Source organism: Dermacentor andersoni, chromosome 3 (genome assembly GCF_023375885.2).
Source record: "Dermacentor andersoni chromosome 3, qqDerAnde1_hic_scaffold, whole genome shotgun sequence".
In the NCBI taxonomy this organism is placed as follows: Eukaryota; Metazoa; Arthropoda; class Arachnida; order Ixodida; family Ixodidae; genus Dermacentor; species Dermacentor andersoni.
The window spans coordinates 147,557,086-147,581,020 of NC_092816.1; the positions used below are offsets into that span (position 1 = coordinate 147,557,086).

General features: G+C 45.4%; 3 pseudogenes; all 3 read right to left on the minus strand.

The window, feature by feature from the left end:
- Nucleotides 1-213: 213 nt before the first annotated feature.
- Nucleotides 214-336, minus strand: LOC126520490 (U5 spliceosomal RNA; annotated as a pseudogene).
- Nucleotides 337-20,224: 19,888 nt separating this feature from the next.
- On the minus strand, nt 20,225-20,347 carry LOC126524815 (U5 spliceosomal RNA; annotated as a pseudogene).
- A 3,105-nt stretch (nt 20,348-23,452) lies between these two features.
- Nucleotides 23,453-23,575, minus strand: LOC140216891 (U5 spliceosomal RNA; annotated as a pseudogene).
- Nucleotides 23,576-23,935: the final 360 nt, after the last annotated feature.

Consider the following 23,935-nt stretch of genomic DNA (forward strand, 5'->3'; position numbering starts at 1 on the left):
AAATTATTCATGCGGTTTTGAAAGCTTACACTTCTACACCACGCTGCAACGGATCTGTGCGCCGACAACGGCGCGCGCAGGGGCGCCTTACATCTTACTAACAGTAACGCTACTACGCTCAGTCGGCCATAGCGGTAACGCCAAATACCCTTGTTCATCGATATCTGCGTCACTGAACAACGTAAGTCTTCCTTTTGATCTCAATAGTAGGCCCTGCCCAAACGGACAAGGCCTCTCAAAAATTGGCCTATAGGCTCATTGGAGTGTCCCTCCCCACGGTAATCTTTAGTAAAAGGCGAAAGATTAATACGTGGATTTGAGGAGTGACCTGAGCGATGAAATTACCTATGCTTACCTTGTCTGGTCTCCAAAATGGGGTCGCTTACTTGGCCAAGCGAACGTTCAAGCTTTTCTCAAATTTGCATGCTTAAAACTCAACTCTCCTTATTCTTTAGCAAGTATATAGCTGACTGGGCTTTTCTACGTGTACTTCTTAATAGAGAAATATTACATATTGCCATATTCACGTTTAAAATCTAATGACATATTAAAAATAGCCCGGATTGCTTGCACTGCACGCCTGCCATTTTTCATGCGCAGCAGTCGCCATCTGGTGTTGAACATCGAAGTTTTAAACGCGTGTGGAGGACTTCTTTTTTAACCGAATACTTTTATTATTAGTTCTAAAAGACAATACACACGCAGTTAGTCCCACCCATAGCCTCCAAGGCTAGTGATGGGTCCGCAAACTAAACAAATACAATAATATTAGCAGACTTTTTGATGAATGGGCTCAATCACAACACACTTCAGTAAAACGCAAGAAAATTGGCAAGCTTAAGTATATAACTTTGTGGTATATTCGACCGAAGCAGAAAGTCCAAGGAATGTCCAACGCACCGACAGGGCATCGAAAATAAAAACGAGCTGTTTCTTGTTTTGTAAATTCATTTACACGCTTCTCCATTCCAACATATTTCCATAGAAATCAGGAAAAGATGTTTTAACGATGCGAATCATTCATTTCTTTCCATTACTTCGTTTGGAACTTCATTACACACGTAGGCTCCTTTATATTGTCCAGGTCTATGGATGTAGGTATTATGAGAAGGCGGGAAAGTAAATAGACTGTTTGTAGCGGCTCTTGTTTGTTTCATTGATAATCTGAATATAGTAAGGGACAGCTCGTTATTGGACCTTATTTATTGTATTTCCTACTTCAGCTATCTTGAATTTATATGAAATATGTACGGGTGACATGCATGGCTGCTCAAAAAGTAGCATACTGGCGTGAGTACTTCTTGAATAATTTATTATACGAAAAACACGTTACTGAAGGCGACAAACATGGTCTAAATATGTTTTGTATGTCCTGCCAGTCGTTTGCAGGCAATGGCATAAATCGCCGAGCACAAGTGAGAAGTACAGAACGCGTGAAATCAAAAGTCCAAAGCACTCTCTAGCCCTTAGTAATACATGGCAGCCATGACTTAATTTGGAGCAGACATTAATAATTTGCTGTTTCCAGTGCATATCAGACTGAAACACAGCACCAAGATATTGCTTGCATTGCGACACGCTGAGCTCATTCTTGTTGTTAATAGTTGATGCAACGTGGTCATATATTTATGTTATTCGCGAGTGAAACACGGTGTACTTTATTTTCTGGTTATAGTCAGCTTATTACTTATGTACCATTGTGATACTTCGCTAAGTTCTTAATTTTACATTTCAGTTCCTCCAAGTTATCGCCTGTGGAAAGTAATCCAGTGTCATCGGCATGCATAATAGATTCAGAATCCTTCAGACCTGACGGAAGATCGTTATTATGAAAAAAAAAAAAACAGAGGCTCAGCACGGAACCTTGCAGAACACAGAAAATAGTGCTCTGCGGTAGAGAGGTTAGATTGTTTACAGCAAAATATTGTTTCCTATTTGAAAAATAACTTTTAATTAGATTAGAAATATTTCTTTTCAGACCCTAAGCTTCCGATTTCTGTTGCTGTATTGTCTGATCTACCGTATCGAAAGCTTTGGATACATCTAAGTAAACTACTATGGCAAGTTTGTTACCATTCAGTGCAGTATTTATGATTTGTGTACGAACAATAACTGCGGAAAACGTAGATGTTTAGGGCCTGAAGCCATGCTGATTAGCACAGATGATGTCATATTAGCCTTTAAAAATTTTGTATACGCTTTCAAAGTACCTTTACAAAAACTGTATTGATTGCATTTAGCAGCGATATCGGCCCGCACTTTTCTATGTCGGATCGTTCACCGTATTTAAAGATAGGCATGACCTCCTTCACCTGCAGTCCGACAGGATACACTCCATTTCCCAACGTATGGTTTAAGATATGCAGTAGATGGATTCCCAGTATATCGAAGTTGTTTTTTATCAGCCTAACAGGTAATGCTTCTGCCGCCTTAGCGACTGAAAGGTTGCTTACTGTTGTAACTAATTCTTGAATTTGTATGTGAGGCAATGCAAAAGTGTTGTTGTCACGCTCTTACATTTTCCCTAAAGGAACGTCAGCATGTACCTTAGGCCCTACGGAGGCAAAATAGGCACAATATGATTCAGCTGTACCTTCGTCAACATTTTTGAAGTAAAAGCTTAGCGCAAAAAAGCACAGACACAAGGAAGACAGACAAGGACAAGCGCTACTCACAACTGTTTAATGGAAGGAAGGATAGTACATATGTATATATATCCTCTTGTCACGCATGCGCCTACCAAGCAGAAGAGAAGCCAGTACATGCACATCAAAGGCGGTTGCGCAAGAAGTTAAATTCGGCATCCAGTAATGTGATCGAAGGCTCACTCACACATCTATTTCTATTCATCTTGATAAAGAAGGCCTCAAGTGCGAGCCTGGAAGACGCGTTGCCGCTCCTGCCAAGAATAGTTGTCGCAGAAAATCGAGCGTCGCAACCACACGCGGTGACATGAGCCACCAAATGTGCGCCCTTATCCTCTTTTTTCTTTAGTTTTTGCGCATGTTCCCTTAAACGGTCATTCACACAACGCTCAGTTTGTCCAATGTAAAGCTGCCCACAAGGGTGCAAGGGAATTGCATAAACAACCCCTCTGGAGCACTCAACAAAGGGCTTCTCATGCCTCGTGCGGCAGCCCCGCCTGCTCTTACAGCAAACTCGAGAACAGAGCTTCGAAAGCTTGTTGGGTGCAGAGAAAACCAGAGGAATACCATGACGGTTAGCAACCTTTTTAAGGTTGTGTGACACCTTGTGTACATAAGGAATAACCTCTGGTCTTACCTTCGGTCGTTCGACCTCTGCGCTCGCCCTTCGTGCTCCAAGCTTAACTTTTTGCAGAAGAGACTCTACTATAGCATTGACGACCGTCAAAGGGAAACCAGCTGCCAAAAGGCGTCCAACTTGGTTCGTAAAACTAGACCGCATTTGGTGTGCGCACGATTTCCGCAAAGCCGATTCCAAGCAAAGACTACCAACTGCTCGCTTCACCACTTTAGAGTGTGCGGAATCGTACGGCAGCAATTGCTTCATGGCTCGCGGTTGATAGGACCAGCAGACATGGCCAACTTCAAAAGACAGTTTTAAATCTAAGAACTGTAGGCCTGTGTCGTCAGGAAGTTCATGGGTAAATACAAGCCCTTGGCCTTGGTTGTTAAAAGCTTCTAAAATAAAAGCAAGGGATGTAAAGTCACCCTTATTGTTTAAAAGCACTAAAAAATCATCAACATACCTAAAGACTTTTAAAACCTGCCCCCCATTAAAAACCTGCTCTAAAGACCTATCAACAAAAGACAAAAAAATGTCGCACAAAATAGGAGCAACACAAGACCCAATACACACTCCCCGGCGTTGCAGATATGGCTGCTCGTTGTAAAGTATAAAAGTCACACTTAAATAAAACTCGAGCAATGTTAAAAAGCTGTCCACTGAAAGGCCCGCCGAGTTCTGGAAGTCGAACACGTCGTTGTATTCAAAACATTCCCTTAAGGAAACGAGAAGCTTGTCCTGAGGAATTGAGTAGAAAAGATCTTCTACGTCAACGGAAAAACCATACTTAATGCCGTCATTACACTTTACAAATTGCGCGACCTCCGAAGAACTTTTAACACGGAAAGGGTCATCCACTTGTAGCGTCTTAAGCTTATTCAAAAGAAAAAGGCTCACGCAATGCTGCCACGCCCCGCGCTCGCTAACGATAGTTCTGAAAGGAATATCGGGCTTGTGCGTTTTCGCGGTAAAGAACACGGTCAAACAGCTTTCTTTGCTATTCTTGATACCTTTAGCAAGGGTGGTCAAGTTCAAACTTCTGCAGAACTCGATGAAGTTCGACTTGACTCTAACTGCACTCTTACTAATGGGAACGAAATTCTTATTCACCGCTGCCTGCGCTTTTTCGTCAAACCGACCTTTTGGCAACACAACAAACCCTCCTTCCTTATCTGACTGCAACAGCATAAGCTCATTTTGCTTGAAATACTTTACGACACCTTCTAAGCTCTTTTTAGCATGAACGTCTGAAGCCCTGCTTGAACACCTTGAGATAGAGTAAAGTCCCTCCTTCAGACACTGGTCATGGTCCTCTTGGCTACACCTTGCAGAGACGTCTCGGTTAAGACCTACCAGGTCATGGGGCCGGACGGAGGGTGGAACGGCATACTTCGGACCTTTTTCCAGTAGCCTGGAAACGTCCCCGGGGAGTGAAACTTGGTCTAAAACGACCACCGGTTTTCCCTGTGCACGATTGGCGGTCGATGACCTCAGAAGGAAGCTCAGCATAGTCCTCCACCTTGTCTCCGTGATATGAGCCGCAAGTTTTCTAAACTCACGCAGCTTACTGCTTGCTAGCCAATCCGGATTACCGTAGTGGCACAACACGCGCAACCAGTCTTGCAGAAGTCGGACTTGGCGCCAGAGCTCAGACTTCAATAGTTTGCAAAGCCTCTTGAGGTGTCCCCAGGACGGCTTCACCAAACCAAACAGAGCACAAACATCTCGAGGGTATATCCCTTTCCGGACACAGAAGCCGTAAAACCTGGCCCGGCATGTGGCTTCGACGATGTGGGAAACAAGAACTTCGGTGACAGAGGATTGCAGAGGATACACAGAAAAGGAGTTGCCCAGTGTACGAGAAATGAATTCTAGAAGAGTTGACTGTTGGGCTAGTTGGTCGTCCATATTTGAAGTAGTAGCTTAGCGCAAAAAAGCACAGACACAAGGAAGACAGACAAGGACAAGCGCTACTCACAACTGTTTAATGGAAGGAAGGATAGTACATATGTATATATATCCTCTTGTCACGCATGCGCCTACCAAGCAGAAGAGAAGCCAGTACATGCACATCAAAGGCGGTTGCGCAAGAAGTTAAATTCGGCATCCAGTAATGTGATCGAAGGCTCACTCACACATCTATTTCTATTCATCTTGATAACGAAGGCCTCAAGTGCGAGCCTGGAAGACGCGTTGCCGCTCCTGCCAAGAATAGTAGTCGCAGAAAATCGAGCGTCGCAACCACACGCGGTGACATGAGCCACCAAATGTGCGCCCTTATCCTCTTTTTTCTTTAGTTTTTGCGCATGTTCCCTTAAACGGCCATTCACACAACGCTCAGTTTGTCCAATGTAAAGCTGCCAACAAGGGTGCAAGGGAATTGCATAAACAACCCCTCTGGAGCACTCAACAAAGGGCTTCTCATGCCTCGTGCGGCAGCCCCGCCTGCTCTTACAGCAAACTCGAGAACACAGCTTCGAAAGCTTGTTGGGTGCAGAGAAAACCAGAGGAATACCATGACGGTTAGCAACCTTTTTAAGGTTGTGTGACACCTTGTGTACATAAGGAATAACCTCTGGTCTTACCTTCGGTCGTTCGACCTCTGCGCTCGCCCTTCGTGCTCCAAGCTTAACTTTTTGCAGAAGAGACTCTACTATAGCATTGACGACCGTCAAAGGGAAACCAGCTGCCAAAAGGCGTCCAACTTGGTTCGTAAAACTAGACCGCATTTGGTGTGCGCACGATTTCCGCAAAGCCGATTCCAAGCAAAGACTACCAACTGCTCGCTTCACCACTTTAGAGTGTGCGGAATCGTACGGCAGCAATTGCTTCATGGCTCGCGGTTGATAGGACCAGCAGACATGGCCAACTTCAAAAGACAATTTTAAATCTAAGAACTGTAGGCCTGTGTCGTCAGGAAGTTCATGGGTAAATACAAGCCCTTGGCCTTGGTTGTTAAAAGCTTCTAAAATAAAAGCAAGGGATGTAAAGTCACCCTTATTGTTTAAAAGCACTAAAAAATCATCAACATACCTAAAGACTTTTAAAACCTGCCCGCCATTAAAAACCTGCTCTAAAGACCTATCAACAAAAGACAAAAAAATGTCGCACAAAATAGGAGCAACACAAGACCCAATACACACTCCCCGGCGTTGCAGATATGGCTGCTCGTAGTAAAGTATAAAAGTCACACTTAAATAAAACTCGAGCAATGTTAAAAAGCTGTCCACTGAAAGGCCCGCCGAGTTCTGGAAGTCGACCACGTCGTTGTATTCAAAACATTCCCTTAAGGAAACGAGAAGCTTGTCCTGAGGAATTGAGTAGAAAAGATCTTCTACGTCAACGGAAAAACCATACTTAATGCCGTCATTACACTTTACAAATTGCGCGACCTCCGAAGAACTTTTAACACGGAAAGGGTCATCCACTTGTAGCGTCTTAAGCTTATTCAAAAGAAAAAGGCTCACGCAATGCTGCCACGGCTTCTGTGTCCGGAAAGGGATATACCCTCGAGATGTTTGTGCTCTGTTTGGTTTGGTGAAGCCGTCCTGGGGACACCTCAAGAGGCTTTGCAAACTATTGAAGTCTGAGCTCTGGCGCCAAGTCCGACTTCTGCAAGACTGGTTGCGCGTGTTGTGCCACTACGGTAATCCGGATTGGCTAGCAAGCAGTAAGCTGCGTGAGTTTAGAAAACTTGCGGCTCATATCACGGAGACAAGGTGGAGGACTATGCTGAGCTTCCTTCTGAGGTCATCGACCGCCAATCGTGCACAGGGAAAACCGGTGGTCGTTTTAGACCAAGTTTCACTCCCCGGGGACGTTTCCAGGCTACTGGAAAAAGGTCCGAAGTATGCCGTTCCACCCTCCGTCCGGCCCCATGACCTGGTAGGTCTTAACCGAGACGTCTCTGCAAGGTGTAGCCAAGAGGACCATGACCAGTGTCTGAAGGAGGGACTTTACTCTATCTCAAGGTGTTCAAGCAGGGCTTCAGACGTTCATGCTAAAAAGAGCTTAGAAGGTGTCGTAAAGTATTTCAAGCAAAATGAGCTTATGCTGTTGCAGTCAGATAAGGAAGGAGGGTTTGTTGTGTTGCCAAAAGGTCGGTTTGACGAAAAAGCGCAGGCAGCGGTGAATAAGAATTTCGTTCCCATTAGTAAGAGTGCAGTTAGAGTCAAGTCGAACTTCATCGAGTTCTGCAGAAGTTTGAACTTGACCACCCTTGCTAAAGGTATCAAGAATAGCAAAGAAAGCTGTTTGACCGTGTTCTTTACCGCGAAAACGCACAAGCCCGATATTCCTTTCAGAACTATCGTTAGCGAGCGCGGGGCGTGGCAGCATTGCGTGAGCCTTTTTCTTTTGAATAAGCTTAAGACGCTACAAGTGGATGACCCTTTCCGTGTTAAAAGTTCTTCGGAGGTCGCGCAATTTGTAAAGTGTAATGACGGCATTAAGTATGGTTTTTCCGTTGACGTAGAAGATCTTTTCTACTCAATTCCTCAGGACAAGCTTCTCGTTTCCTTAAGGGAATGTTTTGAATACAACGACGTGTTCGACTTCCAGAACTCGGCGGGCCTTTCAGTGGACAGCTTTTTAACATTGCTCGAGTTTTATTTAAGTGTGACTTTTATACTTTACAACGAGCAGCCATATCTGCAACGCCGGGGAGTGTGTATTGGGTCTTGTGTTGCTCCTATTTTGTGCGACATTTTTTTGTCTTTTGGAGATAGGTCTTTAGAGCAGGTTTTTAATGGGGGGCAGGTTTTAAAAGTCTTTAGGTATGTTGATGATTTTTTAGTGCTTTCAAACAATAAGGGTGACTTTACATCCCTTGCTTTTATTTTAGAAGCTTTTAACAACCAAGGCCAAGGGCTTGTATTTACCCATGAACTTCCTGACGACACAGGCCTACAGTTCTTAGATTTAAAACTGTCTTTTGAAGTTGGCCATGTCTGCTGGTCCTATCAACCGCGAGCCATGAAGCAATTGCTGCCGTACGATTCCGCACACTCTAAAGTGGTGAAGCGAGCAGTTGGTAGTCTTTGCTTGGAATCGGCTTTGCGGAAATCGTGCGCACACCAAATGCGGTCTAGTTTTACGAACCAAGTTGGACGCCTTTTGGCAGCTGGTTTCCCTTTGACGGTCGTCAATGCTATAGTATGAGTCTCTTCTGCAAAAAGTTAAGCTTGGAGCACGAAGGGCGAGCGCAGAGGTCGAACGACCGAAGGTAAGACCAGAGGTTATTCCTTATGTACACAAGGTGTCACACAACCTTAAAAAGGTTGCTAACCGTCATGGTATTCCTCTGGTTTTCTCTGCACCCAACAAGCTTTCGAAGCTGTGTTCTCGAGTTTGCTGTAAGAGCAGGCGGGGCTGCCGCACGAGGCATGAGAAGCCCTTTGTTGAGTGCTCCAGAGGGGTTGTTTATGCAATTCCCTTGCACCCTTGTGGGCAGCTTTACATTGGACAAACTGAGCGTTGTGTGAATGACCGTTTAAGGGAACATGCGCAAAAACTAAAGAAAAAAGAGGATAAGGGCGCACATTTGGTGGCTCATGTCACCGCGTGTGGTTGCGACGCTCGATTTTCTGCGACAACTATTCTTGGCAGGAGCGGCAACGCGTCTTCCGGGCTCGCACTTGAGGCCTTCTTTATCAAGATGAATAGAAATAGATGTGTGAGTGAGCCTTCGATCACATTACTGGATGCCGAATTTAACTTCTTGCGCAACCGCCTTTGATGTGCATGTACTGGCTTCTCTTCTGCTTGGTAGGCGCATGCGTGACAAGAGGATATATATACATATGTACTATCCTTCCTTCCATTAAACAGTTGTGAGTAGCGCTTGTCCTTGTCTGTCTTCCTTGTGTCTGTGCTTTTTTGCGCTAAGCTACTACTTCAAATATGGACGACCAACTAGCCCAACAGTCAACTCTTCGTCAACAGTTTCAGGGAAAGTAGAGATGTTGGATCCTAAGCCGATTGCGTAATTTACCGTGTCCCATCATTTTTTCTTGTATTTACATCCGCCTGCTTCAAGAGTGATGAATAACATTGTTTTTCTTTCCCTTTCCCTAATTGGAAACATAGATAGATTTAGATAGCGTTTAAATTGAGTTATGTAATGTTCCTTTGATCTCAACTGTTACCATTTGTGGTACCATTGATCCTTATCTTTTTACAACATTAATATTCCAGTATTCATCCAAGGACAATTAATTTGGCTAGCTGTATTTTTTAAGGGTCGGCATAGAGCGCCGTTCAACGGCATTTTTAATTATATCTAGAAATTTCATGTACTCGGTGTCAACGTGTTTATCACATGCCGTAATGAAATATGTTCGTTCTAATATTCCACGCAGCCGGACGTAGTCTATCGTACTCAGCATTTTACTCTGTACCGAATGCAGTGTTTTTCAATAGCAAAAATAATGGATGAATGGTCTGCAATCAACTCACCTCAAGGACCAGCCTGCGCACCTTATGTAATATGACACATGATGTGATCTACTGTGTAGTTGAGGTATTGGGGCGCGAGTTGCTTCTGTTTAAAAGTTTTCTCCGAAATTATTCATGCAGTTTTGAAAGCTTACACTTCTACACCACGCTGCAACGGATCTGTGCGCCGACAACGGCGCGCGCAGGGGCGCCTTACATTTTACTAACAGTAACGCTACTACGCTCAGTCGGCCATAGCGGTAACGCCAAATACCCTTGTTCATCGATATCTGCGTCACTGAACAACGTAAGTCTTCCTTTTGATCTCAATAGTAGGCCCTGCCCAAACGGACAAGGCCTCTCAAAAATTGGCCTATAGGCTCATTGGAGTGTCCCTCCCCACGGTAATCTTTAGTAAAAGGCGAATAAGGAATTTTATTCGTGACTAGGGTACATCATTCAGGTTCCAGTCAGTTTACAATCGTCAAGGTCACAGACAGGTTCCGGGCAAATTCAAACACACTGTTTCACATGGTGAAATTCAAACAAACTATTTCACATGGTCCATTCCAAGAATGAGTTTACAAGAATGTGGCAGGTTCTATATCCCTGCCATAGGCACAAACAGCACACTTCATGTCTTGCGCAACCCGTCGATTGGGGCACACTGAAATTTCACTCTGCCATGCGTGAGTGCAATAAACGGGCATGACCACTTCTTAAGAAACTCTTCCTCGCCCAAGAAGAAGAGCTCTGTCTCTAAATGGTCAATTACTATAGTGTACATTCTTGAGAGCAGCCTCCACTGGTTTTTGCGGGGCTTACCCTGATTGACAGCGAGACCCCTGTTCTCCCACAGCACGAATAAACCAACTGCTATCAAGAGCCGGGCCACGTGGTTATGCGGGCAAGGTCCTTGGTTAACAAACCTTTGGATCTTTAGACAGGCATACGCCTTCCCCAACAACGTCCAAAACGTTTTTGCTACCTGACAGAAGAGCAAGGCGTGTTTGTTGTCTTCGTGTGATTTACAGTTAACACATTGTTCACTTTTGGTGTAGTGCCACTTGTACATACGGTCCGCTGTTGGTAAGACGGACCAACCAAAGCGCCAGGCGACATCCTGAATGTCGCCCGGTAACCAGCTGGGGGTTAGCAAGACCCATGGGAATTGTGTTTTGCTCGTGTCGTTTACCGAAGTTAGCAAGAGTTCTTGTGCTAGTTCCGTGTTGTGCACCTCCAAGAGGGGTGTTTCTAATCGCAGAGAAGAGATTCTCTTGAAAATGCCTATGACATGCCTATAGAAGGCTGGAGGGTTCACCGCTTTAGGACCTGTTACCTGTGCCTGAGAAAACAGGCGACCTTGAACACCCAGGAAGTAGCAAGCTAGCTTCCTTGCTGGGTGGTCCGGACTCAATTGTAGTACTCTCAGTGTGGTCTTAAGAGCGAAAATATCTGCCAAAACAACCACTGAGGGAATGTTCCAGCCGCCTTTCTCTCTTGGCAGGCCAAGATTCTCGTACTTCACCAAGGCTGTCTTGGCATTCCAGAAAAAACGTATTATCTGCGACTTCACTTGTCTGGCTATCTGGTACGGTACGACCACAGAGTTGGCCAAAAACCACAGGCGGCCTGTAAGAACGCCCATTACGAGGAACCTTCGTACAGCGAAGGGAAAGCTGAACTTGAGGGCGTGGGACACCTCCTCTTTGAAAGAGTGGAGTTCCGTCTTCCAGCTCTCGACTGATGGACCCTTTGCATTGTACTCGATCCCTAGTATGCGAATCCTATTTACCACTTTAACACCATGCAGCGTTGTTGGTGTTGACGAGTGCAGACAGAGCGACTTACTTTTCTGGATATTAAGTTTCGCGCCTGAGATGGAGGCGTACTCTGCGAACACTCCTAGGGCTACGCCTAGGCTGTCTTCGTCTCTGTGATAAACCGTCACGTCGTCAGCATATGCCGTGACTTTTACGGAACAGTTGCCTGGGAGCTGTAACCCCAGCACGCTCTTGTGTTTTTCTATTTGCAACAGGAATGGTTCAATCGTCAAGGCGAAAAGCAATGGTGAAAGCGGACAGCCTTGTCGCACGCCGCGTGAAACCTGGAAGGACGCTACTATCTCCTGATTCATCGTCAGGTCGCTGCCGATATCATTGTACAGTTCCATGATCAGGTACACAAACTGCCTGGGAAACCCAAAGGCTAGTAATACCGCAAATATGTATGTGTGTTCCACCCTGTCAAAGGCTTGAGCTTGGTCGAGAGAAGTTAGCCACCCTCTGGCTTGTCTTGCCCCAGTGTACTCTATTATGTCCCTGTTAAGCATGTTTAGGGTTTGGACATTCCGCCCTGAGACGGAGCAGGATTGCCAAGAATGTATTAACGATGGCATGATCTCCTGCACTCGCATCGTCAGTACGGTGGTCAGCAGCTTGTAGTCGGTGCCCAGCAACGTGATGGGGCGCCAATTACGTGGATCCTCGAGGCCTTCTTCCGATTTGGGAAGTAAAATGATCCTTCCCTGCCTAAACGATTGCGGGAGAGTGTGCGTACTTATGAACTTATTGAGGACTTCACACAACTTCGGGCCTATGAGGTCCCAAAAAGTGGAGTAAAATTCAGCTGTAAGGCCGTCGAGACCTGGTGCTGAGCCTTTATGCAGGTGGTGTAATGCTCGCGAGAGCTCCTCTAATGAGATTGGAGTAACCAGGTAACAGTACTCCTCAGGTGAGAGCTGTGGCAGGTCCGCCAAGAAAGGATGGCCGAGTACACTATCTAACTTGAGCTTAAGCTCGTGGGTAGAGAGATTCTCAAAATGTGCGTGAAACCTTAAAATGTCCTGTTGACTGAAGTCCTTATTTTTTATCCGACTCAATCTGCGACTGCTTACATAGTTAAGCACTTCAGGGTGAGAGCTTGGTAAATGCCTGGCTGGAAATGAAGAAACAGAAGACGTTAAATTCCTCAGCCGCGTTAATCTCGTCTTAAGGTCGTTCAAGTAGGTCTTCATTAACAGTGTGGACGGTTGGCCCCGCTGTACGATCCGGATGCGATGGAATGTATGTCTTATCAAGTCGGAGTGCCTGTGCTTAAGCTTCTTTCCTTCATCTGTGCAGATCTCCCTCCATGATCGTTTGAGCTCGTCCCAGTTTCCTGTGTTCATCGTCGCCGCTAAGCGGTTACGGAGACTGGCCATGGCAGTTTCGTCGTGGAAAAGCTTATTATCCACTCGCCACAGGTGAGAAAAGAATACTCTATCTTTCATTTCGCAGATCAACTGCACCGGTCTGTGGTCCGAGATGTCTAAGGCGAACGGGGGAAGCTCCACTGCCTTGCAGTCCACGATCGAGGAGATCAAAGAAGGAGACGCATAAGCGCGGTCCAAGCGAGCCTGTACATCACCCCGGCTCCACGTGTGTTGAAACATTTGACCGTGTCGTAACACGTATGCGTCTGCTAGATTAAACTGCTGTACCAGTTTCTGGAGTTCAGAAATGTATGTGTCAACCCGCTCTTTAGAAGGGCCTGATCTGTCTGTGAGATTATTGAGAACACAGTTAAAGTCTCCTGTAAGTATGAAATGTTTCCGTTCCAGGAACAAAGGGTTCAGCTGTTTATAGAAGCTGGCCATTGCCGGGCTTCGAAGTGGTGCATAAATGTTTATAAGTCGGAATTTTTCTGTTTGGTACTCGAAGTCGAGTACCACCATGCGACCCTCGGGGTCGAAACTGAAATGGCATCCGTTTAGAAGTGACCAATTAAATATTATAACACCGGCCCCGCACGCTTCATGTGTGGGGAACGAGAAGAACCCTTTGGCCCGGAATTGCCTCTCAAGGCTCTTCACTTTCGCTATGGAGTCTATGTTCGTTTCCTGCAGACATAGAATGTCGCAGTGTAATTTTCTGGCGGCTCTTGCCACTGTTTTCTGCTTAGCTGTGCTGCTAAGTCCCCTGACATTCCACGAAACTATATTTAATGGCATGGTCTTGTAAAAAAGGAGACTAAATTACGGTGCAGACCTTTACGTGTTTATGTGACCTTAATTCGATTTTAATATGTGGGCCATCCCGGATAGTTTTAGGTTTATATGCCATTACCTGACTTGGTCGACTGTCAGTTAATAGGCGTGATTCATGTAAGAGAAGCATTCCCCTGCTACCAGAAGAGCTCGTGCCCTTTGATGTGGGGTGTGCGTCATGGCAAGGCGGAACTGCAAGCCGGTCATAATAATACGCATGTGGCAACATGCCTGTTGCCTAAAGAATACACAATTTAACAACTTGGGTATGCATTGGTGGGTGGCATAACCCTGAACACTGTACGAAGATGAAATGTTCAAAAAGTAAAGGATGGCCGATTGCGCGCTACGATCGCCGGCCCACCACTGTGCCCCACTATGCACATGACAATGAAATACATGTTGCAACATACCTGTTGCCTAAAACACACGTCCACGTAATACACAATGCAACAATCATGGCACACTTTGATGGGTGGCTTAACCCTCTATACCAAAGGATGATGCAATATTGAGAAAAAAAAGAAGGATGCCCGGTTGCGCGCTACGGCCGCCGGCATATCGGTGTGTGCCACTAGGCACATGACAATAATACGCATGTTGCAACATACCTGTTGCCTAAAAACACATTCACATACTACAGAATTCAAAAATCATGGCGCGCATTGAGGGGTGGCTTAACCCTCTACACTAAACGATGATACAATGTTGAAAAATAAAGGATAGGCCGGTTGCGCGCTGCGACTGCCGACCCACTAGAGTGTCCGGGGCGCGTGTATACCACGGCGAGCATCGGTTGCCCCGCGTGCCTTCACGGCCAGCTGTTGCATTGTGGCGCAGAAACAATAATGATGAATATGTATTCTGGACGCTAAACTTGCGTCTATCCGCAGCCGCGCTGGGAACACGTGCCACGCAAGTGGGCCCGAACAAAACAGTTTCGCCAGTGAACAGGGTGCGCCCCACACAAAATGTCAAAAAAAAAAAAAAAAAAGAAAAAAAGAAAAAAAAAAGGAAGGCTCGGCATCCGTTCGATGACAGCGGGGTCACGCCCGCACAAGTGACAAACTGCAAGGTAAAAACACGCCACGGGCAAGACGAGCATTTTGACGCGGACACGCGTCTATGTTGTTGCTTCCGCGCATGGAACACCCTCTACGTGGACAAAGATGCTACGTGAACGTGCAGGCAATGCCACGCCGGTCAGGGCAGCCATACCCCATGCTCGCTCAGCCAGCCGAGCCGCCACTCCCGCCCCAAGAGAGCAGCGTTGCACGAAAGATAAACCCGCTCCGACGAGCGAGACATCGAAAAGACGCGCCCACAGACAGCCCTCGCCGTATGCCCTCCTAAGCGGCGGCGAGAACACAACCGTACAGGTAACTAGTTGAACCACTAGAAGAAAGGCCGTTGACTTCTCAGCGCGTCCGGCGCCGCTACGGGCTGGCCACGCAACCGAGGACGGAACAGTAGTCATAGGCTTAACTACGGACGTGGTACACAATCTGCCGTGAACAGAAAAAGACGAAAGCATCTTTGTCGCTCACGTACCTAATAAAAGTCACTGTCGTCCGCATCCATTGCGTCGACAGACCCTGGTTCACTGTCACGTCGCCCGGGCGTTAGGTCTGTCCATTCCGTAGCGGACCAGTCCAACCGCCGTTCACCACTGTCGTCGCGCCTAGGTTTCTTGGCACTCCCGTGCGGCCGCTCCGTTCCGTGTTCCGCCGAGACTGAGGGAGTCACGGTGCTGCCGTGGCCGAGTGGCTCCGGCTGCTGGCGTACATCGCTGTGCGCTGCTCGGCTGTCTCCGGGGCGTGAGTCGCGCCTGCGCAGGTCGTCGCTGCTCTCGCCCCTCGGGGATTCTGGCGCTTCCTCGTCTATGACGAGCGCGCTCGGCTCGTCTGATGACGACGTCGACGACGTTTCGGTTTCCAGCAAGGTCGTCGCGTCGGTGCTCGCCTCGGAACCTCGTCGGGCGCCCCGCCTGTCCCCCCGTTCTCGCCGCCCCTTGGGGCTACTTCGTGTTACTAGTAGAACGGCTGCCTGTTGCTGGGTAACAGGCTCTGTACGAGGAAGCTGGTCCTGAGCTTGGGCGTCTTCCTCGCCCCCTGCTTCCTGGCCCGACTGCTCGATCGAAACGCTGCTTCGCCTTGTTTCGGTTTTGGCGCGGGGGCCAGTGGTGACCTCTTGCCCATCTTCATCGCCTGTTTTGTCCCACCATTGGCTCGAACTTCCGTCGGCGTCCTTCCGTTGTTCCGTGTCCGCTCGACTCGAACCAGGCGTCGGCCCGATGCTCTGCTGCCTCACGCCTTCCTGGGAGGGCGTGTGTCCGCTGTCGCCATCTTGTGCTCCCTTTCGGGTGCTACCGCCGCCACGGGATGCGGCTGCGGCGCCGCTTTCTGGCTGGACGCTGTCGTGCTGGCTTGGCGTCTTGATGCCGTCGGTATCTTGCGGACCTTGCGGTTCCGTCCTCGGAACGAGGTCCTGCGACGTGGGACCGTGTTCCGCCCCTTCCCTACCGTTGCAGCTCCTCTGTAGGGACCGGGGCGCTGCCTTCAGCGGCGTGAACTTCCGCTGCGTCCTCTCGGCCTCCGGGGCCCTTCCGAGCGGCGGGAAGTCGTCCACTTCCATTGCTGCCATGCTATACGATTTTCGGGCGGTGCAATCCACGCTTGCGTGCGCGCCACCACAGCGGCGACACGCGAGCGAACAGGTCTCCTCTGGGTGCCCAAAGATGCCGCACCGTCGACAGAACGGTGTCTCGCACTGCGCTTTGTAGTGTCCCTCCTGGCTGCAACGGCGGCACAGCCGGCGGACACCTCTGTACTCAAACGTGGCACGATGACCACTCACCCGGGCGAAGTTCGGGAGGGGGTTGTCGTGTTTCATGTTCATCTTGAGGTACCTTGTACCTGTGCGTATACTGGGCCGGTCTTTATACCGGGCTTCCTCTATTTTCAGGGTGGTTCCATAGATCTTCAAACTCTCGGCTACTTCGTTGTCTGAAATGTAGCTCGGGCGGTACATGCAGGTGACGCTGGCGACTTGGCGTGCCACGGGGACTAGGGCGACAGCTTGGTTTCCGAGGCGGAGACCGCCTACTTCGAGAAGCTTGTGGACTGCGGGTGCAGAGTTGATACCGACTTGAAAGTCGAACGCTCCAAGGTGCTGGACGCTGTAGATCTCGTTGACCGTGACAAGGGCCTCAACGGCGTCGATAACTTCGTCCACGGACGTACCCGGTGGCGACCGGACGTTGAAAAAGTGATGCTTCGGCGGTGGCATGGCGACGATGACCCCGCGTGCCGCCCTCGCGCGGGCACGATGCGACTGGGTTCTGGCGGCAAAAAACTGGCTTGGTACGTGGATTTGAGGAGAGACCTGAGCGATGAAATTACCTATGCTTACCTTGGCTGGTCTCCAAAATGGGGTCGCTTACTTGGCCAAGCGAACGTTCAAGCTTTTCTCAAATTTTCATGCTTAAAACTCAACTCTCCTTATTCTTTAGCAAGTATATAGCTGACTGGGCTTTTCTACGTGTACTTCTTAATAGAGAAATATTACATATTGCCATATTCACGTTTAAAATCTAATAACATATTAAAAATAGCCCGGATTGCTTGCACTGCACGCCTGCCATTTTTCATGCGCAGCAGTCGCCATCTGGTGTTGAACATCGAAGTTTTAAACGCGTGTGGAGGACTTCTTTTTTAACCGAATACTTTTATTATTAGTTCTAAAAGACAATACACACGCAGTTGGTCCCACCCATAGCCTCCAAGGCTAGTGATGGGTCCGCAAACTAAACAAATACAATAATATTAGCAGACTTTTTGATGAATGGGCTCAATCACAACACACTTCAGTAAAACGCAAGAAAATTGGCAAGCTTAAGTATATAACTTTGTGGTATATTCGACCGAAGCAGAAAGTCCAAGGAATGTCCAACGCACCGACAGGGCATCGAAAATAAAAACGAGCTGTTTCTTGTTTTGTAAATTCATTTACACGCTTCTCCATTTCAACATATTTCCATAGAAATCAGGAAAAGATGTTTTAACGATGCGAATCATTCATTTCTTTCCATTACTTCGTTTGGAACTTCATTACACACGTAGGCTCCTTTATATTGTCCAGGTCTATGGATGTAGGTATTATGAGAAGGCGGGAAAGTAAATAGACTGTTTGTAGCGGCTCTTGTTTGTTTCATTGATAATCTGAATATAGTAAGGGACAGCTCGTTATTGGACCTTATTTATTGTATTTCCTACTTCAGCTATCTTGAATTTATATGAAATGTGTACGGGTGACATGCATGGCTGCTCAAAAAGTAGCATACTGGCGTGAGTACTTCTTGAATAATTTATTATACGAAAAACACGTTACTGAAGGCGACAAACATGGTCTAAATATGTTTTGTATGTCCTGCCAGTCGTTTGCAGGCAATGGCATAAATCGCCGAGCACAAGTGAGAAATACAGAACGCGTGAAATCAAAAGTCCAAAGCACTCTCTAGCCCTTAGTAATACATGGCAGCCATGACTTAATTTGGAGCAGACATTAATAATTTGCTGTTTCCAGTGCATATCAGACTGAAACACAGCACCAAGATATTGCTTGCATTGCGACACGCTGAGCTCATTCTTGTTGTTAATAGTTGATGCAACGTGGTCATATATTTATGTTATTCGCGAGTGAAACACGGTGTACTTTAGTTTCTGGTTATAGTCAGCTTATTACTTATGTACCATTGTGATACTTCGCTAAGTTCTTAATTTTACATTTCAGTTCCTCCAAGTTATCGCCTGTGGAAAGTAATCCAGTGTCATCGGCATGCATAATAGATTCAGAATCCTTCAGACCTGACGGAAGATCGTTATTATGAAAAAAAAAAAAAAAACAGAGGCTCAGCACGGAACCTTGCAGAATACAGAAAATAGTGCTCTGCGGTAGAGAGGTTAGATTGTTTACAGCAACATATTGTTTCCTATTTGAAAAATAACTTTTAATTAGATTAGAAATATTTCTTTTCAGACCCTAAGCTTCCGATTTCTGTTGCTGTATTGTCTGATCTACCGTATCGAAAGCTTTGGATACATCTAAGTAAACTACTATGGCAAGTTTGTTACCATTCAGTGCAGTATTTATGATTTGTGTACGAACAATAACTGCGGAAAACGTAGATGTTTAGGGCCTGAAGCCATGCTGATTAGCACAGATGATGTCATATTAGCCTTTAAAAATTTTGTATACGCTTTCAAAGTACCTTTACAAAAACTGTATTGATTGCATTTAGCAGCGATATCGGCCCGCACTTTTCTATGTCGGATCGTTCACCGCTTTTAAAGATAGGTATCACCTCCTTCACCTGCAGTCTGACAGGATACACTCAATTTCCCAACGTATGGTTTAAGATATGCAGTAGATGGATTCCCAGTATATCGAAGTTGTTTTTTATCAGCCTAACAGGTAATGCTTCTGCCGCCTTAGCGACTGAAAGGTTGCTTACTGTTGTAACTAATTCTTGAATTTGTATGTGAGGCAATGCAAAAGTGTTGTTGTCACGCTCTTACATTTTCCCTTAAGGAACGTCAGCATGTACCTTAGGCCCTACGGAGGCAAAATAGGCACAATATGATTCAGCTGTACCTTCGTCAACAGTTTCAGGGAAAGTAGAGATGTTGGATCCTAAGCCGATTGCGTAATTTACCGTGTCCCATCATTTTTTCTTGTATTTACATCCGCCTGCTTCAAGAGTGATGAATAACATTGTTTTTCTTTCCCTTTCCCTAATTGGAAACATAGATAGATTTAGATAGCGTTTAAATTGAGTTATGTAATGTTCCTTTGATCTCAACTGTTACCATTTGTGGTACTATTGATCCTTATCTTTTTACAACATTAATATTCCAGTATTCATCCAAGGACAATTAATTTGGCTAGCTGTATTTTTTAAGGGTCGGCATAGAGCGCCGTTCAACGGCATTTTTAATTATATCTAGAAATTTCATGTACTCGGTGTCAACGTGTTTATCACATGCCGTAATGAAATATGTTCGTTCTAATATTCCACGCAGCCGGACGTAGTCTATCGTACTCAGCATTTTACTCTGTACCGAATGCAGTGTTTTTCAATAGCAAAAATAATGGATGAATGGTCTGCAATCAACTCACCTCAAGGACCAGCCTGCGCACCTTATGTAATATGACACATGATGTGATCTACTGTGTAGTTGAGGTATTGGGGCGCGAGTTGCTTCTGTTTAAAAGTTTTCTCCGAAATTATTCATGCAGTTTTGAAAGCTTACACTTCTACACCACGCTGCAACGGATCTGTGCGCCGACAACGGCGCGCGCAGGGGCGCCTTACATTTTACTAACAGTAACGCTACTACGCTCAGTCGGCCATAGCGGTAACGCCAAATACCCTTGTTCATCGATATCTGCGTCACTGAACAACGTAAGTCTTCCTTTTGATCTCAATAGTAGGCCCTGCCCAAACGGACAAGGCCTCTCAAAAATTGGCCTATAGGCTCATTGGAGTGTCCCTCCCCACGGTAATCTTTAGTAAAAGGCGAAAGATTAATACGTGGATTTGAGGAGAGACCTGAGCGATGAAATTACCTATGCTTACCTTGGCTGGTCTCCAAAATGGGGTCGCTTACTTGGCCAAGCGAACGTTCAAGCTTTTCTCAAATTTTCATGCTTAAAACTCAACTCTCCTTATTCTTTAGCAAGTATATAGCTGACTGGGCTTTTCTACGTGTACTTCTTAATAGAGAAATATTACATATTGCCATATTCACGTTTAAAATCTAATAACATATTAAAAATAGCCCGGATTGCTTGCACTGCACGCCTGCCATTTTTCATGCGCAGCAGTCGCCATCTGGTGTTGAACATCGAAGTTTTAAACGCGTGTGGAGGACTTCTTTTTTAACCGAATACTTTTATTATTAGTTCTAAAAGACAATACACACGCAGTTGGTCCCACCCATAGCCTCCAAGGCTAGTGATGGGTCCGCAAACTAAACAAATACAATAATATTAGCAGACTTTTTGATGAATGGGCTCAATCACAACACACTTCAGTAAAACGCAAGAAAATTGGCAAGCTTAAGTATATAACTTTGTGGTATATTCGACCGAAGCAGAAAGTCCAAGGAATGTCCAACGCACCGACAGGGCATCGAAAATAAAAACGAGCTGTTTCTTGTTTTGTAAATTCATTTACACGCTTCTCCATTTCAACATATTTCCATAGAAATCAGGAAAAGATGTTTTAACGATGCGAATCATTCATTTCTTTCCATTACTTCGTTTGGAACTTCATTACACACGTAGGCTCCTTTATATTGTCCAGGTCTATGGATGTAGGTATTATGAGAAGGCGGGAAAGTAAATAGACTGTTTGTAGCGGCTCTTGTTTGTTTCATTGATAATCTGAATATAGTAAGGGACAGCTCGTTATTGGACCTTATTTATTGTATTTCCTACTTCAGCTATCTTGAATTTATATGAAATGTGTACGGGTGACATGCATGGCTGCTCAAAAAGTAGCATACTGGCGTGAGTACTTCTTGAATAATTTATTATACGAAAAACACGTTACTGAAGGCGACAAACATGGTCTAAATATGTTTTGTATGTCCTGCCAGTCGTTTGCAGGCAATGGCATAAATCGCCGAGCACAAGTGAGAAATACAGAACGCGTGAAATCAAAAGTCCAAAGCACTCTCTAGCCCTTAGTAATACATGGCAGCCATGACTTAATTTGGAGCAGACATTAATAATTTGCTGTTTCCAGTGCATATCAGACTGAAACACAGCACCAAGATATTGCTTGCATTGCGACACGCTGAGCTCATTCTTGTTGTTAATAGTTGATGCAACGTGGTCATATATTTATGTTATTCGCGAGTGAAACACGGTGTACTTTAGTTTCTGGTTATAGTCAGCTTATTACTTATGTACCATTGTGATACTTCGCTAAGTTCTTAATTTTACATTTCAGTTCCTCCAAGTTATCGCCTGTGGAAAGTAATCCAGTGTCATCGGCATGCATAATAGATTCAGAATCCTTCAGACCTGACGGAAGATCGTTATTATGAAAAAAAAAAAAAAAAAACAGAGGCTCAGCACGGAACCTTGCAGAATACAGAAAATAGTGCTCTGCGGTAGAGAGGTTAGATTGTTTACAGCAACATATTGTTTCCTATTTGAAAAATAACTTTTAATTAGATTAGAAATATTTCTTTTCAGACCCTAAGCTTCCGATTTCTGTTGCTGTATTGTCTGATCTACCGTATCGAAAGCTTTGGATACATCTAAGTAAACTACTATGGCAAGTTTGTTACCATTCAGTGCAGTATTTATGATTTGTGTACGAACAATAACTGCGGAAAACGTAGATGTTTAGGGCCTGAAGCCATGCTGATTAGCACAGATGATGTCATATTAGCCTTTAAAAATTTTGTATACGCTTTCAAAGTACCTTTACAAAAACTGTATTGATTGCATTTAGCAGCGATATCGGCCCGCACTTTTCTATGTCGGATCGTTCACCGCTTTTAAAGATAGGTATCACCTCCTTCACCTGCAGTCTGACAGGATACACTCAATTTCCCAACGTATGGTTTAAGATATGCAGTAGATGGATTCCCAGTATATCGAAGTTGTTTTTTATCAGCCTAACAGGTAATGCTTCTGCCGCCTTAGCGACTGAAAGGTTGCTTACTGTTGTAACTAATTCTTGAATTTGTATGTGAGGCAATGCAAAAGTGTTGTTGTCACGCTCTTACATTTTCCCTTAAGGAACGTCAGCATGTACCTTAGGCCCTACGGAGGCAAAATAGGCACAATATGATTCAGCTGTACCTTCGTCAACAGTTTCAGGGAAAGTAGAGATGTTGGATCCTAAGCCGATTGCGTAATTTACCGTGTCCCATCATTTTTTCTTGTATTTACATCCGCCTGCTTCAAGAGTGATGAATAACATTGTTTTTCTTTCCCTTTCCCTAATTGGAAACATAGATAGATTTAGATAGCGTTTAAATTGAGTTATGTAATGTTCCTTTGATCTCAACTGTTACCATTTGTGGTACTATTGATCCTTATCTTTTTACAACATTAATATTCCAGTATTCATCCAAGGACAATTAATTTGGCTAGCTGTATTTTTTAAGGGTCGGCATAGAGCGCCGTTCAACGGCATTTTTAATTATATCTAGAAATTTCATGTACTCGGTGTCAACGTGTTTATCACATGCCGTAATGAAATATGTTCGTTCTAATATTCCACGCAGCCGGACGTAGTCTATCGTACTCAGCATTTTACTCTGTACCGAATGCAGTGTTTTTCAATAGCAAAAATAATGGATGAATGGTCTGCAATCAACTCACCTCAAGGACCAGCCTGCGCACCTTATGTAATATGACACATGATGTGATCTACTGTGTAGTTGAGGTATTGGGGCGCGAGTTGCTTCTGTTTAAAAGTTTTCTCCGAAATTATTCATGCGGTTTTGAAAGCTTACACTTCTACACCACGCTGCAACGGATCTGTGCGCCGACAACGGCGCGCGCAGGGGCGCCTTACATCTTACTAACAGTAACGCTACTACGCTCAGTCGGCCATAGCGGTAACGCCAAATACCCTTGTTCATCGATATCTGCGTCACTGAACAACGTAAGTCTTCCTTTTGATCTCAATAGTAGGCCCTGCCCAAACGGACAAGGCCTCTCAAAAATTGGCCTATAGGCTCATTGGAGTGTCCCTCCCCACGGTAATCTTTAGTAAAAGGCGAAAGATTAATACGTGGATTTGAGGAGTGACCTGAGCGATGAAATTACCTATGCTTACCTTGGCTGGTCTCCAAAATGGGGTCGCTTACTTGGCCAAGCGAACGTTCAAGCTTTTCTCAAATTTGCATGCTTAAAACTCAACTCTCCTTATTCTTTAGCAAGTATATAGCTGACTGGGCTTTTCTACGTGTACTTCTTAATAGAGAAATATTACATATTGCCATATTCACGTTTAAAATCTAATGACATATTAAAAATAGCCCGGATTGCTTGCACTGCACGCCTGCCATTTTTCATGCGCAGCAGTCGCCATCTGGTGTTGAACATCGAAGTTTTAAACGCGTGTGGAGGACTTCTTTTTTAACCGAATACTTTTATTATTAGTTCTAAAAGACAATA